We start from the raw sequence: 12514 nt of genomic DNA on the forward strand, positions 1-12514 counted from the left end.
ACATTAAGATTTATATTTTAGCAAGTAATAAATATTAGTGTTACCATCTTTTTTGGAAATAAATTCTGAGCCTATAATAAGAATACATTTGCATAACTAATTATACAGAATAACCCTGAAACTAAAGTTTAAAGTTGATAAGGCTGAGTTTAAAGTAGCTTATATTTAGAAATAAATTTCAACACACTTAGAAGCAAGTTTTCCATAATTGACCTGAACCTAAACACTAACAATGCCTTAAAATACCGGCTGGGTGGCAACCGCAATCAAAGGATTTTACATGTTCACAAAATATAGAAACTTTCATCTGTGGAGATTTTCGTGTTTTTGTGATTTGACAATAGGATACCAGGCCAAAACTAAAGAAAAAAGAAATCTGTGTGCACATCTAACATTTGGTAAAAAATAAACCAATATAGATTAGGGGGTCAATTGATTAAAGTCTGATGGACATGATACGCTGTAGCGTATCATGTCTGTCAGACATTGCTAAATACGGACAGCATATGCTGTCTGTATTCATCATTACACAAGCAGTTCTAGTGAACTGCTTGTGCAATGCCGCCCCCTGCAGGGGGTGTCAATCAGCTGATCGTATAGGATCAGGCGGATTGCGTATGCAGCCTCAGAGGTGGCGTACGAGTTAAGGAGCAGCGGTCTATAGACCTCTGCTTCTTTACTCCTGTTTCCGGCGAGCCTAAAGGCTCGCACGGAAACAGGGTGAATTGGCCCAATAATAAATTGACCCCTAGGACTTTCACACACTTGCACCATAAATCAAAACACTTATTTTCAACAACAATCTGGTTTTGTTCTAGTAAACCTTATATCCACTTCATACTTCTGCCATGTTAGTAAGGTACTACCACAAGATAGGCAAGAGCATAGAATTATACTTTGACCAAGTCATAGGTAATTGACCATATAGAAATCTGTAAAACTTTGGATTAATGAAAAGCCAAAAAGAAAACATAATTATACTTACCTGATAAATTCCTTTCTTTCATACAGGTGGTGAGAGTCCACAATCCATTACACCTGGGAATCACCTTCCTGCCACTAGGAGGAGGCAAAGATTCCCAAACCCTAAGAACTCTATATAATGCCTCCCACCTCATACACACCTCTAAAAAATAGCCACGCAAAAGGGAGGTAAGAAAAGAGAGCAAGAGCAAAAAAGAGCAGAGAAAAAGATGTGCTTAAAAAAGAAACAAACCCAAAAAACATAGGGTGGGGTCTCGTGTACCACCAGGAAATTTATCAGGTAAGCATAAATTATGTTTTCTTTAATACAGGTGGTTAGAGTCCACAATCCCTTGCTTCTGGAAACTAATACCCAAGCTGTGGATTTCACAAGTAATAATTTGAAAGGAGAGATTTAAAAATATATTTTCCACTGAGATAATAAAGCCACAAGGGGAATAGTGAAAAGGGATTCTGTCCCAGGGCCATATAAAAAATAAAAAAATAAAAACATAATAATATATATATATATATACACACTGTATATATATATATATATACATATACATACATACATACATACACATATACATATATATATATATACATACATACACACACACACACACAGGGCTCAACCTTTAGTGACATTTTGCAGCAGCTGCGCAGAGAATACATTACAATATAGGTAAGAACGCACAGACGGTAGTGGTTATCTAGTAGATGATGGATGTGTAATATGTATCGCCTGGGACATTACGTTTTGAGTGCCGGACAGGCAGTATTTTTTTTTTTAAATAGCCCAACGGGCATGAAGGGCTGCAATCCAGACATCCAAAAGCAGCAGTACTCACAAAGCTATACTAAAGGCTAAAAAATAAACTTTATTACAAATATTAAAAAGAGACTACTTGTCTATAGCATTGCTTGAATACGGCTCTGGCGCTGGGAGAAAGCAGGGATCACTGCCGCACACGATCTGCCTTTGAGTTAAAGACGTAGATCACTTCACTGCGCACAAAATATCTCCCTTTCTGAAGATAGCTAAGATTGCAGCGGTGGACACTGGCAACTAAAAGAAAGCATTTTTCACCTCACATGATAAAGGTTAAACTTAATTTGGAAGCCCAGCCACCACTGCAATCTTAGCTATCTTCAGAAAGGGAGATTTTTCGCATGTAGTGAAGTGATCTACATCTTTTACTCAAAGGCAGTACAGGATCATGTGCGGCAGTGATCCCTGCTTTCTCTCAGCACCAGAGCTGTGTTCAAGCAATGCTGTAGACAAGTAGTCTCTTTTTAATATTTTTTTTACTATTACTGCTTTAAGTGTTGTTTACATTAATCTTTACTCCCTTCTTTTAGTACTTTAACTGCTATAAAACAGAGGGGTAAGAAAGGAGATGTGAGATTTAAGACATCTTTAGTAAAACACACAACAGGTTTAGATGTCACCATTAAAGATGAGCTCCCTTCTAAAATAATTTGTTATAAAAACCAAGTTCCTGTATTTGTATGCAGAGCTACATGATAGAGCTCCACAGGAGAACGTGACTCAAATTTCAGCTACTACCTTGGAACTGTGAGTCACGTACCTATGTGAAGCTCTATCATTACAAGGTTACATTTGTGAGTGACTTAGACCTATACCCCTGTAGAGCTCTGGCATCGTAGGGGAGACCATACCCTTAACAGAACCTAACTAGGATTCTTTAATGAGCAGCCTACTTCATTTAGCTGATTAAATAAAAAGAGAGAAGCGCTCAACCTGGGAACGAACAATAGCATAATAGCTTGTTCTATGGCTAGTTATCACCCTAGAAGCAGCCTCTTGTTGCTCAATATGTGCCTTTCACAGAGAAGAACTTTCCTGTAGCATATCAGTCTGATCCTGACTAAACAGTACAGTCCAGCACTGAAATACCAGGCAATCCCTCTCTGAACGAGAGAAACGGCAAAACCCCAGACGTACGTTTCGGCCTAGTGTGGGCCTCGTCAGTGAGGTGCAGCCATTTCCCTCTAGGCACACTGAGCAACGGGTCCACGTCTGGATTCCCACATAACACTTAGGGAGACTTCCCTAAGAGTCTTACGGCTAGATTTAGAGTTCTGCGGCCAAAGGGGTGCGTTAGCTACGTGTGCTTTTTTCCCCCCGCACCTTTTAAATACCGCTGGTATTTAGAGTTCACAGAATAGCTGCGTTAGGCTCCAAAAAAGGGAGCGTAGAGCATATTTACCGCCACTGCAACTCTAAATACCAGCGTTGCTTACGGACGCGGCCAGCTTCAAAAACGTGCTCATGCACGATTCCCCCATAGAAAACAATGGGGCAGTTTGAGCTGAAAAAAAACCTAACACCTGCAAAAAAGCAGCGTTCAGCTCCTAACGCAGCCCCATTGTTTACTATGGGGAAACACTTCCTATGTCTGCACCTAACACCCTAACATGTATCCCGAGTCTAAACACCCCTAACCTTACACTTATTAACCCCTAATCTGCCGCCCCCGCTATCGCTGACACCTGCATATTTTTTTTAACCCCTTATCTGTCGCTCGGTATACCGTCGCAACCTACATTATACCTATGTACCCCTAATCTGCTGCCCCTAACACCGCCGACCCCTATATTATATTTATTAACCCCTAATCTGCCCCCCACAACGTCGCCGCCAGCTACCTACAATAATTAACCCCTAATCTGCCGATCGGATCTCGCAGCTAGTCTAATAAATGGATTTACCCCTAAAGCTAAGTCTAACCCTAACACTAACACCCCCCTAAGTTAAATATAATTTAAATCTAACGAAATAAATTAACTCTTATTATATAAATTATTCCTATTTAAAGCTAAATACTTACCTGTAAAATAAACCCTAATATAGCTACAATATGAATTATAATTATATTGTAGCTATTTTAGGATTAATATTTGTTTTACAGGCAACTTTGTAATTATTTTAAACAGGTACAATAGCTATTAAATAGTTAATAACTATTTAATAGCTAAAATAGTTAAAATAATTACAAAATTACCTGTAAAATAAATCCTAACCTAAGTTACAATTAAACCTAACACTACACTATCAATAAATTAATTAAATAAAATACCTACAATTATCTACAATTAAACCTAACACTACACTATCAATAAATTAATTAAATAAAATACCTACAATTATCTACAATTAAACCTAACACTACACTATCAATAAATTAATTAAATACAAAATAAAAAAATGCCCTACCCTATTCTAAATGAAAAAAGTTCAAAGCTCTTTTTCCTTACCAGCCCTGAAAAGGGCCATTTGCGGGGCATGCCCCAAATAATTCAGCTCTTTTGCCTGTAAAAATAAACATACAATACCCCCCCAACATTACAACCCACCACCCACACACCCCTAATCTAACCCAAACCCCCCTTAAATAAACCTAACACTAAGCCCATGAAGATCTTCCTACCTTATCTTCACCATGCCAGGTTCACCGATCGCTCCAGGCTCCGAAATCTTCATCCAAGCCCAAGCGGGGGGCTGGCGATCCATCATCCGGCTGAAATCTTCTATCAAGCGGTGGCTGAAGAGGTCCAGAAGAGGCTCCAAAGTCTTCATCCTATCCGGGAAGAAGAGGAGATCCAGACCGGCAACCATCTTGATCCAAGCGGCATCTTCTATCTTCATCCGATGAGGAACGGCTCCATCTTGAAGACCTCCAGCGCGGATCAATCTTCTTCTTCCGACGTCCAACTGAAGAATGAAGGTTCCTTTAAGGGACGTCATCAACAGCCAATCAGATTGAGCTCAGATTGTGCTCGCATTCTATTGGCTGTTCCGATCAGCCAATAGAATGCGAGCTCAATCTGATTGGCTGATTCCATCAGCCAATCAGAATTTTCCTACCTTAATTCCGATTGGCTGATCCTATCAGCCAATCGGAATTCGAGGGACGCCATCTTGGATGACGTCCCTTAAAGGAACCTTCATTCTTCAGTTGGACGTCGGAAGAAGAAGATTGATCCGGGCTGGAGGTCTTCAAGATGGAGCCGTTTCTCATCGGATGAAGATAGAAGATGCCGCTTGGATCAAGATGGTTGCCGATCCAGATCTCCTCTTCTTCCCGGATAGGATAAAGACTTTGGAGCCTCTTCTGGACCTCTTCAGCCACCGCTTGTTAGAAGATTTCAGCCGGATGATGGATCGCCAGCCCCCCGCTTGGGCTTGGATGAAGATTTCGGAGCCTGGAGCGATTGGTGAACCTGGCATGGTGAAGATAAGGTAGGAAGATCTTCATGGGCTTAGTGTTAGGTTTATTTAAGGGGGGTTTGGGTTAGATTAGGGGTATGTGGGTGGTGGGTTATAATGTTGGGGGGGTATTGTATGTTTATTTTTACATGCAAAAGAGCTGAATTATTTGGGGCATGCCCCGCAAATGGCCCTTTTCAGGGCTGGTAAGGTAAAAGAGCTTTGAACTTTTTTAATTTAGAATAGGGTAGGGCATTTTTTTATTTTGGGGGTCTTTGTTATTTTATTAGGGGGCTTAGAGTAGGTGTAATTAGTTTACAATTGTTGTAATATTTTTCTAATCTTTGTAAATATTTTTTTTTTTGTAAATTAGTTCTTTTTTATTTTTTGTACTTTAGTTAGTTTAGTTATTTGTAGGTATTGTATTTAATTAATTTATTGATAGTGTATTGTTAGCTTTAATTGTAGATAATTGTAGGTATTTTATTTAATTAATTTATTGATAGTGTAGTGTTAGGTTTAATTGTAGATAATTGTAGGTATTTTATTTAATTAATTTATTGATAGTGTAGTGTTAGGTTTAATTGTAACTTAGGTTAGGATTTATTTTACAGGCAATTTTGTAATTATTTTAACTAGGTAACTATTAAATAGTTCTTAACTATTTAATAGCTATTGTACCTGGTTAAAATAAATACAAAGTTGCCTGTAAAATAAATATTAATCCTAAAATAGCTACAATATAATTATAATTTATATTGTAGCTATATTAGGGTTTATTTTACAGGTAAGTATTTAGTTTTAAATAGGATTAATTTATTTAAGAAGAGTTCATTTATTTCGTTAGATAAAAATTATATTTAATTTAGGGGGGTGTTAGTGTTAGGATTAGATTTAGCTTTAGGGGTTAAAACATTTATTAGAATAGCAGTGAGCTCCAGGCGGCAGATTAGGGGTTAATGTTTGAAGTTAGGTGTCAGCGATGTTAGGGAGGGCAGATTAGGAGTTAATACTATTTATTATAGGGTTATTGAGGCGGGAGTGAGGCGGATTAGGGGTTAATACATTTATTATAGTAGCGGTGCCGTTGGGTCAGCAGATTAGGGGTTAATAAGTGTAGGTAAGGTAGCGGCGACGTTGGGGGGGGCAGATTAGGGGTTAATAAATATTATGTAGGTGTCGGCGATGTTAGGGGCAGCAGATTAGGGGTACATAGGGATAATGTAGCTGGCGGCGGTGTACGGAGCGGCAGATTAGGGGTTAAAAAAATGTAATAGAGTGGCGGCGGTGTGGGGGGGCCTTGGTTTAGGGGTGCATAGGTAGTTTATGTGTGTTAGTGTACTTTAGAGCACAGTAGTTAAAAGCTTTATAAACTGGCGTTAGCCCAGAAAGCTCTTAACTCCTGGTTTTTTTCTGCGGCTGAAGTTTTGTCGTTAGATTTCTAACGCTCGCTTCAGCCACGACTCTAAATACCGGCGTTAGAAAGATCCCATTGAAAAGATAGGATACGCAAATGGCATAGGGGGATCTGCGGTATGGAAAAGTCGCGGCTACAAAGTGAGCGTTAGACCCTTTCCTGACTGACTCCAAATACCAGAGGGCGGTAAAAACAGCGTTAGGAGCCTCTAACGCTGGTTTTGACGGCTACCGCCCAACTCTAAATCTAGCCGCAAATCTAGCCGATAATTTTCATAAATAAAAAGAGAGAAGCGCTCGTCTGGGGTTTTGCTGTTTCTCTTATTTAGAGAGGGATTGCCTGGTATTTCGGGGCTGGACTGTACTGTGAAGTCAGGATCAAACTGATATGCTTCAGGAAAGTTCTTCTCTGTGAAAGGTGCATGTTGAGAAAAAAGAGGCTGCTTCTTGGGTGGTAACTAGCCATAGAACAAGCTATTATGCTATTGTTCATTCCCAGGTTGAGTGCTTCTCTCTTTTTATTTATGCAAATTATGACACTTAGGGAAGTCTCCCTAAGTGTGATGCGGGAATCCAGACATGGACCTGTTGCTCAGTGTGCCTAGAGGGATATGGCTGCTCCTCACTGACGAGGCCCACACAAGGCAGAAACGATCGTCTGAGGTCGCTTCTCGGGCCTTTGGCTGGGATCAAGTGCAGTTTTCCGTGCTTGGTCTTGGTTGAAAGATTTGCTGCCTGGAGACCTGCTCCTTTGGCCTGGGGTCCTTTCCCTCCGGGGTTTGGGCTCCTGCTGCTATTGGGGGGGTGGAAACTCCTTAGGTGTAGAGCAACTGGGTAGTAGGGCCGTCCCCTTGGCCTTGTGGCATCGTCCCTGGACTTCAGCCACATGCTGCTTTTGGGGGGGTGCTCTGAAATCCAGCCTAAAGAAGCAATAGGGCAATTATGGCTACCAATGTGTCAAATGTTCCCCATACACTTCAGGTGTTGATTTCTGAGGACTTTCGAGAGAAGATTGGTTTGGCTCATGTCCAGCAGGTTGTTTTGGAGGGTGATTTGAAGATGCCAAGAGCAAGTTTGCATTGTGTTCAGTCTTTCCCTTCAAGAGGGATTTTTGATGTGGCTTTCACCGATGAGCATCATTTACAGACCTACTATCAACTGACTATTTATATGGCTGCTGCTCCAGAGTTGGTAAGCATGAGATTTGTTGCCTGTGTGCAGAGGGATAGACGAATCCCGGTGACAGTACATATGTACAACCCTTGGGTCACGGATGTGGAAATTCGTCTGTTTCTTTGTCACTACTTTGATGATGTTCAAGGAGGTAGCAAGCGGAAGAATCAGTTTGGGACTTTCAATGGAAAGCGCAGGTTCTGGGTGCGATTTGTGCAAGATGAATTAGGTATTGGTAGAAAGAAACACCCTCCACAGACTTTCACAATTGGTGGAAATAGAGGTTTACTATACTATGATGACATGCCTCTTTTTTGCCGTAGTTGCAACCTGTTTGGTCACATTGCTGAAAATTGCCCAGGTGCCAGATCTTGAAATTGCGGTGAGGAGGATCATCTTGTTGCCCACTGTATTAAACGCCGGAACTGTGACCTGTGTGGTTTTTCAAGTCATCTGTGCAGGATGTGTCCTTTGATGATGTTGCAAGGGCTTGATAGAGTGAAGCCTTCCTACGCTGATGTTGCCAAAAAAACATCTTCAGTTGCAGTTGAGCCATCTGTGAATGAGGAGGAGGACTCTGATGAGGCATTGAACTCTATATTACCTCTTTTGTGTAAGAAATCTGCAGTTGGGGTTCCTGAAATCTGCAGAGGTGTCTGATGCTCCTGTGGTGGTTCCTGTGGCTGAGAAGGTGGTGGAAGCCCAATCTAATCTTCAAGAGGTGGATCTTGCAACATCTAATGTGATAGCTGCTTCCAATGTTCTTGAAACCCTGTTGCCCAATTCTGTGGATGATACTGTTGCTGTTCCTGGGACGGATAATTTATCCTTCACTGAGTCATCTTGTGATCCTGCTCCTGATGCTGTTCTTTGTGAAGGGGAGAACATTGATTGGTCTGCTGTTGTGTCCTCTGGTTCTGAGGAGGATATGGACACTGCAGGGAAAAAAATCTGCCTCCATGCGGAAAAAAGGTGCGGATTCTGATGGATGGGAGAGTCCTGATTTGAATCTTCCAGTAGTTAAGAGTGCAGATCCAGATACTGCTAGTAATGCTGACTCTTTAATTTCAGAGTTTCCTTCTGTCTCTACTAAAGATGTTCCCCTCTGACTCAAGCCAGTGTATTGGTGACTTTTATTATGCCTCTTCTGTTGGTTATCTAGATAAAAGAGATGTGAACCAACTTGCTGAAGTTACTGGTTATGAGGCTGGCAAGGGGGAGCTTAGGAGGTCGGAACGTCACAGAGGCAGATTTAAAGGATCTCCTTTGAGTTCTAAGAAAAAAAGAAGTCCTGATGTTAATTCTTTTTTTGTTTATCTTTAATTTATTTTTTTGATGTTTCTGGCAATTTCTTCCCTTAATGTCAGGTGTATGAAAACTATAGCAAGGAGCAGTTATTATCTGTATGTTCTGCTAATATTTTTTGTTTGCAGGAATGTGTTCTCTCTGAACATCCAAATTGTGCTGACTGTGAATATGGTCCTAAAGTATGGTCTTGTTCTTCTGATAGGAATGGGGGGTTGGAGTTTTGTTTAAGGGTTTTTTTTTTCTATCCTTAATGTAGTTCATATTGTCCCAGGTCGGGTTCTTTTGATTAGTTTTAGTTTTTGTGGGACTGTTTTTCATTTGTTCAATGTATATGCTTCTCCAAATAGGGTAGAACGTTTGCTTAATTTTGAAGTTTTTTCTGCCAGGTCGGGATCCAACTTTTTTGGTTGGGGATTTTAATTGTATTATTAAGAATGGCGACAGAGAGGGTGGGAGTGATTGTAGGGTGGATAGCTCAGGGTAGTTTTTAGTTGATCTGCTTAAATCTTTTGGTTTGAAGGATGCCTTTGGGTCTGTTTCATTTTCAGGGGAGGGTTTTACTTTCTTTAGTGATAGTGGTGGGATACAATCTCAAATTGATTTTTGTTTTTTATCTACATTTCTATGTGTTGATGATTTTTCTTTAAAGCAGATGCCCTTTTGATGTGTAAGGTGAAATGTGATTTAAAGATCAAGTATGGTAAGGGTGTTTGGAAACAGAATGTGGATTTGTTAGAAGATGAGAAGATTAAGCATCAGTTTGTTTGGATATATGAAAGGTGGAGTGAAAGAAAGTGTGATTTTAGTAATTTGCTTATGTGGTGGGAATGGTTGAAGGTGGAAATAAAGAGGTTTTTTATTAAGAAAGGCTGTGAGAAAGCTAGAATGGAAAGGGAGTTTTATGATAAATGGTATCTGAGGTTATTGTATTTGTATGAATTGTGAAATTGTGGTATTGATATGCATGAGGAAATTGCTGAAGCAAGAAAGATAATTAAAAAGTGTATGCCTGAAAAGGAAAGAAAATTGTTTTTATGGCAAGATTGGAGAAAATGGAAAAGGATGAGTCTTGTAGTAAATATTTTTTTAAGAAAGCTTTTGAAGAAAAGACTGGTTTTGTTAATGTTTTTGATAAGGATGAGTGTGAAATTAATGGTATGGATGGTGTTTTGCATGAAGTTCATGAGTTTTATAGTGAGCTGTATAAAGAAAAGAGAGATGTTTTATTGGAAAAGGAGATGTTGGAAGACATTGAGGTTAAGTTGGAAAAATATGATAATGATTTGTTAGAAAGGGTTCTAAGTTTGGATGAGATTGCAGAGGTTGTTAGGAGTTTTAAGAATGGGAAGGTGCCTGGTTGTGATGGTTTGCCTGTTGAATTTTATACGTGTTTTTGGAATTTGATTGGGGTAGATATGTTGGATATTTGCAAGTTTGTTTTGAGAATGAATGTTTTGCCTGTTTCAATGAGGAAAGGTTTGATTGTTTTGATATTTAAAGCCTGATAAGAGAGATTTGAGGAATTGGAGGCTGATTACATTGTTTAAAGGTTGACTATAAGGTTATTGCAAAGGTGCTGACAAATAGAATACCTGGAGTGATTGGTAAGGTTGTGGGTGAAGAGCACGTGTGTGATGTTGCTGGGCGTCAGATTTCTGAAAGTTTGTTGTTATTAGGTGATGTACTGTGGTATGTGAGGGAGAAGATGAGGTCTGTTGCTATTGTGGATTTTGAAAAAGCGTATGATAGGGTTGTGCATGATTTTATGTTTCATGTTTTAGAACGTTTAGGTTTTTCTGGTAAGATTATTGGATGGTTTAAATGTTTGTATTGTGATATTGTGAGTCAAGTTCAGGTTAATGTTTTTGTGACTGAGGAATTTTGTGTTAAATCTGGAGTGCGTCAAGGTTGTCCTTTGTCTCCTGTGTTATTTGTATGTGTCATTGAGCCATTGTTAACTAGTTTGAGGAAGGATAAATTAGTTAGAAGTGTGAGTGTTCTTGGCAGTAATGGAAGGTGTTTGAAAGTGATTGGGTATATGGATTATGTGAAGGTGGTATGTGAGACTCAGGCTGGTTTAAAGAGGGTGAAAACTTTGGTTGAATGTTTTTGTATGGCAAGTGGTTTCAGAGTTAATTGGAATAAGTGTAAAGTTAAAGTTTTTGGTAATGATAGGGAGATTAATTCCTGTGGATGGCCTGACGGTGCAATTGAGGTGTTTTGTGTGAAATTTGTGGATTGGAAAGGCTTTGAAAGTTGGAAGAATGCTTTTGATAAAGTGAGTAGAAAACTTCAGTTTTGGTCTTTAAGGACTTTATCTTTGGAAGGAAAAATGTTAGTTATTAAATCGGTTTTGATCCCTATTATGTTATATTTAGCATTTATTTTTCCACCTCCTGAGAGGATTTTTCTGAGAATTTTGAGAGTGCCGTTTTCTTTTTTCTGGAGTTCTGGTATGGAGCGTTTGAAAAGAGATGTTGTTGTTAAGAGTAAGAATGTTGGTGGTAAGGGTTTTCCAAATGTGGAGAGATTCTTGGCTGTGAAATATGTTAGTAGGTGTGTGGTTCTGAGTGGTAAGGATAGCATGGCTGGTTGTATGGTAAAGTATGCTTGTGGAAATGTTTTAAGAAAATATGGTTTGTTTGAGATAGATTGAAAGAAACTGGTATGTTTTGCTGTTCCGTGATTTTATGTAAGGGTGAAATGTTGGATTAAATAATATGGTTTGGAGAATGTTAGTAGGGAGATGTGGTGTGCAAACAGAATGGTGTTGAAAATGTTGGAGAAGAAGGAAGGTCTTGAGTTGATTGGGGGTTTGAATGAGAATGAATGTGTGTTGGTATGGAAAAATGTGTGTAATAAGTATTTGATGAATAGGCAGAAAGATATTAGTTGGATGAGTTTGCATAAGTGTTTGCCGACAAGGGATTTTCAGAGAGTGTGTTGTTATATATATTATTATATATAATTCCATCTGCCCGATTGCATTCAGAATACACTTAAGCAAACCAAGGAAGGAAGCACTCACCGGGATTTATAATCCAATTATGTGTTTATTAAAAAAAAACACAGTGACATTTTTTCCCAGTCCTCAGACCATAAAATAGAGTGCAACAATGAAAACATTTATAACTTACCCTGCACCAAACACCCACAAAGTATCCAGAAGATATACCGCATAAGTGGTGTGGTGGAGACGCTGTGGATGTTCCAGATACTTTGCGGGTGTTTGGGTGTTTGGTGGGGGGAAGTTATAAATGTATTCATCATTACACTCTATTTTATGGTCTGAGTGCTTTCTTCCTTGGTTTGCTTTATATAAATATATATATATATATATATATATATATATATATATATATATATATATATATATATATATATATATATATATATATATATATATATATAATCAGC

At 39.1% G+C, this 12514-nt stretch overlaps 1 protein-coding gene across 2 annotated transcripts in view; it reads right to left on the bottom strand.

Moving 5' to 3' along the window:
* Window positions 1–12514, bottom strand: part of CACNA1S (calcium voltage-gated channel subunit alpha1 S) — a 572869-nt gene that overhangs the window by 495813 nt on the left and 64542 nt on the right. The gene's annotated exons all lie outside the window — the stretch shown is intronic.

Source organism: Bombina bombina, chromosome 3 (genome assembly GCF_027579735.1).
Source record: "Bombina bombina isolate aBomBom1 chromosome 3, aBomBom1.pri, whole genome shotgun sequence".
Taxonomy (NCBI): Eukaryota; Metazoa; Chordata; class Amphibia; order Anura; family Bombinatoridae; genus Bombina; species Bombina bombina.